The 7481-nt window shown below is 38.2% G+C and overlaps 1 long non-coding RNA gene across 1 annotated transcript; it reads left to right on the top strand.

The window, feature by feature from the left end:
* The first annotated feature begins 2865 nt into the window (after positions 1-2865).
* Positions 2866-6921, top strand: LOC146007159 (uncharacterized). Its single transcript, XR_014444259.1, has 3 exons — positions 2866-3121; positions 3774-3900; positions 6794-6921. It is a non-coding gene; the product is annotated as an uncharacterized LOC146007159 (long non-coding RNA).
* The last annotated feature ends 560 nt before the right edge of the window (positions 6922-7481 follow it).

The raw sequence follows: 7481 nt of genomic DNA, 5'->3' as shown, positions 1-7481 counted from the left end.
GTACTGACATTGCTACGCAGTTCAGGAACACTTTCCCTTTCCTCTAAATTGTCCAGGAGGGTACTTTGTCCCGTACACAGTGGTTCTGTCGAATAATGAAGAGAGGTTCATTGCCTCATTTCTTGCATTACCTGTATCCTCACCCTAATATCACATACATATTCTCTCTACCCTAGGTGCATACCTGCTGTTCCAAGACATACTAAGAGATTGATATGGCACACATTAAATGCAACAGGCAAATGGTAAACACAGCAAAATGACTGGTTTAGTTCAGAAAAATACATTTCTGCCTCTATTTTCCATCCTGATTAATTATTTGACAAACATTGGCATATCTTTAATGCATAGGCCTCCACACCACACACACTACACCCATGTTAAATGACTTACTTCCTCATCATGGCTGCAACAGACATCACCCGAAAATGGAACAGCAGCCACTGGATACTGGGAATGGTCTTGTGGTCCAAACTCACCTTTTTGTCACTCAGGAGGGTCCAGAGCTGCTGGGCTGCACCCTGGGACCAGTAAGTCTACAGTGCAGGCTAATACACTGTGAAAGGAGCCATGTGTACACTGATTTGCCATTTTTTTCAGCGATTCTGGCAATTTGCCTGTTTCCTGGGGAATTTTCACACAGAAAAAACAATTCGCCCTATTCAATGGACACAATTCGCTGCAAATGAAGAGCGAATGTCTGGCGATTTGCCGTTTGTGATTCACCGCGATTCGCCGGTGGTTTTCAATGGGGTTTTCAGTGGAATTCGCAGAGAGTGTATTCAATGCTGAAGTGGAGAACTGCTTTCTCCAGTGATTTTCCCCCGGATTCTCCATTTTACATTCGTCATCTTTTTTAGGTGAACTGGAATGTGATCTTTGAAAATAAAGCGTTTTTTATTTTTATTTTGGTGTCAAAAAATCAGATTTTTTTTTCTGTGAAGGGGCATGCTATTTTTATTCATGTGCTTGCAGCACATCAATATATATTAAATTTTGTTTCTTTTTAAACAATATTATTATTATTTTTTTTACACATTCGCCAGCCGGGAGCCGCTCATTAATATTCATATATTTACTGCACACTGATCCCGATCATTACATATGCACGATCGGGACCAGTGTGTAGCGGCTCCCTAACACAGCCCCCTGCCAGCTCTGGGGGGCTCTCCCTGTGTCCCCGACAGACCTCCTTCACCTCCACAGTGTCCGGCGCAGGCAGGGAGGCTTCCATCTCCCTGCCTGCAGCCGTCCTCCGGCTCCCTTTGGCATTCGCCGGGGGGGTTAAAATTCGCCGCCAGGGGCAGCAAGCCCCTGAGGCGTTGAATAGGGGGTGAGGGAGAGCTGGCAGCGAATCCTGCAGCCCTCCGGAACTCGGCGATTGTGCAGCGAATCCAAAACAGGATTAGTTGCACAAGGGGAATTAAAGTATTGAATACCTGCCATTATGTTATAGTGCAGCACCCTGCTTCTGTCACTGGGTCAGCAGTGTGGTGGATTGCATTCTACATTTCCCTATTACCTTTATAAAAAAAATAAAAAATATATTTATTGAAATATCCATAGAGTGCATCAAACATTGTATGATGTAAAAATAAATACAATGGATCCATATAATGAAAATACAGAATGTAATTTGTGAAAATATGTATGTAAATGCATAGAATTCATGGAATAATCATATAATGAAAATAACTAACTAATGAACTAGTAAAGTGTCACACAAGAGGGATAGAAAGAATTTAAATCTATAATAACGAGAAAACAGAAATATACAGAAATACAAGTCGTATGGATAATCAAACTCATAAAAATAATTATTAAAAAAAAATAAGGATTATTAATATAGCGACAATTACAAAGAGGAGAGAGTAGTCAATTTCTTATAAAAGAGCCAAGTTGTAGATTCAAAAAATCTCAGGACATGATCTTTCATCTTAATTTCTAAATATTCAATATATGCCCCCACTTATTTTTAAACCATATTACACCATTCAATATCCGCTAGCGTAGCTTGATGCCCAATGTACAAGGAATGAAGGAGCATATTCTTAATTTCAGCTATCGAAGGCGACATTTTTGTATCCAATATTTTAAGATAACTTTTTTTCGCCACAGTAAGAATAATTGTTAATCAGAATCAATTAAGGTCTCGTTTGTGAGTGCCTGGATTCCAGCTAGTAGAGTCAGAAAATGGATGTTTTGAGATACTTAGGGCCAGATGTATCAAGCTTCCAAAAGTGATAAAGTGGAGAGTGATAAACAGACAGCCAATCAGCTCCTAACTGTCATATTACATGCTAGGTTTGAAAAATGATTGGTAGGAGCTGATTGGCTAATTGTTTATTACTCTCCACTTTATCATTGTTTGATACATCTCGTCCTTAGTGAGGATTGTTACGACCCTGTTCCAAAAGTTAGCTACTTTCCTGCATTTACAGAAATTATGGAAAAAAAAGTTTCATGCCCTCCACACGTCAAACAAGCATTGTTGAAGAAAATAAATATGAGCCATTTGAACAGAGGAAATGAACGCTTTACATAAAATGTATAGGTGGACTTCTTGCTAAGAAGCTGTGAAGCTGTTTGAGAGTAACTTGACAGTGTGGGGTAGATTTATTAAGCTTGGTTAAGTGAAGTGTCTGTATTTTATCACTGGCCAATCAGCACCTAACTGTGAAGTTACAGGCTTGGTTTGAAAAATGACAGGTAGGAGCTGATTGGCCGGTGATAAAAACCAGACACTTTATCACTTCATTGAGCTTAATAAATCTACCCCTGAATCTGTCTTTGAAAGAGCGGGGATATTGAAGTCCATTTTTGGAATTAATTTGCCATAATTTGTCTCGCAGGAGGTTACATGCTGCCACGATCAGAAGCAGAGATTTGGGGAAAAAAAAAAAAATACCACATTGAGCTATTACTATTACATAAAGAAGTGCAATTCCTGATTTATTCTGGAACGGAACGGTGATTCCCACCTGTCCACAAGAAGATCTTACCGGCGGGCTGCCGAGAGGAGTGACAACCACATATCGAAGGATTCCTATCCCTTAAGACAACTGGGACCACTTGCAGGAGACCCCTGTATATTTGCGCAAAGAGAGCGCTTTTATCCCGGGTGAGCATAATATAAATCTGTGACTGCATTTGACCCTCTGTGATTCAACTTACTGGCCAGTCCATATACAATATTATTCTATATAAGCAGGACTATATATATATATTTTTTCTCTATACTGCAAACTACAATCATCTGCAGAATTTTTTATATCATTGTTGAAACAAATGGTATTGCTGAAAATTTACCAAACGCTATTTTAGCTAATTGATTGGGATCCCATTCTCGCTACATTTTTATATTATTATTATATATATTTATATTTTATATTGTTTTTATATATTGTATGTATTTGTATGTAATATTATTTTTTATTGATTCCAGATAAAGATTTTCAAATAGTTACAGTGGGTCCGAAATTCATTCTTATTCAGCCAATCAGTGTGTTACTATTGTTAAAACATTTTGAATCAGCAGCGCAATTCACTCCAACCCCCCCCCCCCCCCCCAATAATTTGTCTCTGTCTAATGGTTGTAGATCAGAATAATAATATTTCAACCAATACATATAAGTACAGCTAAAATATGATAGGGCTGGTAAAGGATCAGTGATATGTTCATTTTGTATCAGTTTTGACATCTTCTGAATACATTATCAAACTTGTAAGCACATAAAGAAATTATTATTGAATACATTAAAATTTTCTTTTAGGGCAGAGAATGTGAGTAGTCCCCCAACTTGAAGACATCACAGATTGAAGAAATGCTTCCTTCTTTCCATGTTCCACATGTCGAATTTTCCAATCCAGCGCTGAAAATAGGATTAACCCATATCGTAGGTAATTGTGACACCTGTGGATTTCGGTTTATTTTACTATTTGTATGAAGCCAGCTTTATATGTATCTTTAATAATATTGGTACATAAAAATTCTGGATATTAATTTTTGGGAGTTTGTAAAAGTACACTTGGAGAGAAAGGGTAGAATAGTTCCTCTTCCTATGTATAATTTGTGTAAATAGATCTCTGCCAGAACCAGTAAATAATATATGTAAAGGTTGTTGCTCTATGAAATGCATTTAGATTGAGTATTCCCTACTTCCTTTTTATTTTTTTCTGAATCCTTCTCCACATAAATCTAAAAACAACAGGACTTTTGTACATTACATTATTCAGGATGTTTGCATGTTGAATTTAGTGAAAGAGTTGGGGACTGGACTGAACCCCATGGGTGAAATGTAATACGGTGAGAGAATCAGAAAGTGAGAGATTTGGTAAAAAACCTCCTGTTTTTTTAAAGCGGCAATCATTTACACTGCAAAACCAGTGTGATTTTGCTGTGTAAATGATTGGCGCTTTAAAAAACAGGAGATTTCTTACCAAATCCCTAATTTTCTGATTCTCTCATCCTATTACATTTCACTCCATATTTTTAAACATAATAAGAGGTGCTACCAAGTTAAGGCTTCTCATACCATACAGGAAAAAAATAAATACTGATGCACACTCTAGGTGCTAAGAACACTGATAGTAAAAATAATTTTGATAAACTCTTACATTTACATTGGAATGTAATTGAAGTTCTAAGCACACATTTGCGCAAATAAGTTGTCCCATCCACCGCGTCCAGGTGATCTTTATTAGATGGGTCCCTAACATTTCTAATACTTACACATTATATCAATTTATCTAGGTCTTACCTTCAAATAGAGCGCATATTAACATGTAGTGAGCAAGGCAGAAACCTGTGCTAATTAAAACACCTGGGGGTAGATGGGAAGGGTGCCATTTAGTTTGAATTAAGTGTCAGGCATAAAATACACGTCCCAATGCGGGCGTGCGTTTTGAGCTTAAATAGCACGCATTGCATCGCATTGCATGCCTTGTGCAGCACATACTTTTTGTACTGTGCGATGAGGTGCCGCGGGAGCGCGCACCTCAAAGCACAGATTGCACCGCCCGCATCGGGACGTGTATGGGCCCTATAAGAATTGCTGTAATACTGAGAGGTTATTCAAACCTAATTCACAGCATGGGTGATAATTGAATGACTGCACATATGTACGGCTCATCGTACACATGTGCGAGGCCATCCTGCAATGAAATCCAGTGAATTTTCATAATCACTAGCCGTTCGCAAGTTGATTGACATGAAGCCGATCATGCATGTTTCCATCGCTGCCACCGATTAAATCTTGGGTAATGCACAGATTGGAAAAATCCTTTGATCGAGAGTCTTGTGTATGGATTTGCTGCTAATCGGCATTATTTACACATGTCTGATTAAACCCAATTGTACAGAATACTTTTTGTACAAAGGATACTGCAGTCAATCCAAGAAAACAATCAGTTGCTGTATAATCTCAACAGTCACAGTTTACATTTTACACTAATTGCAATCCAACCCTTGCAATTTATGGGGGAATTCAGTTGGGAGCAAAGTTCAGCAAGGCAAGAAAAACCTTCCTGTTAATTTTGGATTACCATGGTTATGCCAGCTCCCGATAACCATGGGCCCTTCTGGTTCACTCACAATGGCAAATTTCTTCTCAAATGGACAAAATCATGTGCAGTGCAGGTGGGTCAGTAACATGTGCATAGAAATATCATACTTGCCTACCTGACCCTCTCCATGCGGGAGAAAATGCTCTGTTCCTGGACTTCCCTGGTAATGTGTGATTGCCATCACCTGTGGTGAAACACCTTTGTTCTCAATTACCCAGCACCCTGTCCCCACAGGTGATGGCAATAATACATTACCAGTGAAGTCCAGAAACAGAGCATTTTCTCCTGCATGGAGAGGGTCAGGTAGGCAAGTATGAGATATAATTGGGTGAGTTATTTTGTTTCTGTGCAGGATAATACTGGCTGCTTTTTTTTACACTGCAATATAGATCTCACTTTGAAGTAAAACCCCACCCAAATCTAATTCTCTATGCACGTGTTACATCTGCGCCCCTGCAGTACACATGGTTTTGTCCATTTAAATTGGTATCCCTTCCATTTCCCCACTGCTGCAGGGCTGCTGGGAGGGACTGGGGCTTCTGCAGATGTAGTGGTTGGCCATTACTCATACATACACACACTCTCAGACACATACACTCACACAATACTACACACTCTATATATCTGCCTGAGAATACCCAGATCCTGATGCTGGAAGAGAAAACAATGCTTCAGAATACTAATTACATACTAATTAATCAAATTGGAATCTTCAGATTTCTTAATGATTCCTAAGGGAGGTGACCAGATGAGGGGGTTTCTGAGGTGTAAGACGTACTACTCGGGTACCCGAGGTGTTTTTCCTAAAAATAATGATAATTAGGAAAAAAAAAAACAGATGTACTCAGGGGGGTGGGTGTGAGATAAAAGAAGCAGTGATTTCTATTTTCAATCCTCTAATTGAATTGGAAAACCCTGCAGTGCAGAAAAAAACATACCCCACTGGGGTTTTCACATTTTTTTACCATCAAGTGAACTCTTCCTGTGCCAGTTTTGATCATTCGAATAGAAGGGAAAAAATTGGTTTTGGTAAAAAACTCAGCATAATACTGTATGTGTTAATTCTGTAACGTAAAACTGTATTTACTTTGTTTTGCATTTAACAGTGAAACTGCATACATTTTCCAGTTGTATGTGCTAATTCTAGTCAAGTACAGGGAAAAAAGTTCAGGTAAAATTCGGTTACATTTTTATAAAAAAACTTTCACATTTTGTAACACATGTTTAGGTTGCAGAAAATAATCACATACTGTACAGTACGTTTAGAAAAGACTTCCAATCAGAACTGAGGCGAGAGCATGTATCTGTGATGAGCAGAAAAGCATGTGGATGGACTACAGAAATGAAGATCCCAGGGAGTGTGTAGAACTCTTTGCCAAAAGATGTCTCATTTACACATTTTCTCTCCAACAATGTCCAATTAGAGTTAATGAAGCAGAAGGGGTCTTTAGTTATTCTGCAGAACAAAAAAGCAATTAGCCAAATTTGAATTGGATGTTATGAGAAAAAAGCTTGACATGAATTTCATATTAATTGAAGAAACAAATGAATGATTGAAAACATAAGTGATGGCACAGACATCTGATAGAATTATGAGAAATGTCTTTATTATTGATAAGTCTGTATATTTTTTGAGACATGTCCTTCTGAATATACTGTATATGATGAGTAGGACAGGATTTAAAAATCACTGTGTCCAATTAGGATCAATAGCAATGCATTTTATCTCACCACATAATGGCCCTGATTCTGGTTCACTCGCAAAAGCAAATTCTCTTTTTAATGCACAGAACCATGTGCACTGCAGGGGGGCAGATGTAACATTTGCAGAGAGAATTAGATTTGAGTGGAGTTTGTACTTCAAACTAATATCTATATTACAGTGTAAGAATAAAGCAAACAGTATTTACACTGCA

Source organism: Crinia signifera, chromosome 6 (genome assembly GCF_055691185.1).
Source record: "Crinia signifera chromosome 6, ASM5569118v1, whole genome shotgun sequence".
Classification (NCBI taxonomy): Eukaryota; Metazoa; Chordata; class Amphibia; order Anura; family Myobatrachidae; genus Crinia; species Crinia signifera.
Note: the sequence above shows the minus strand (reverse complement) of the source record. Positions and strands in the feature narration are given on the sequence as shown.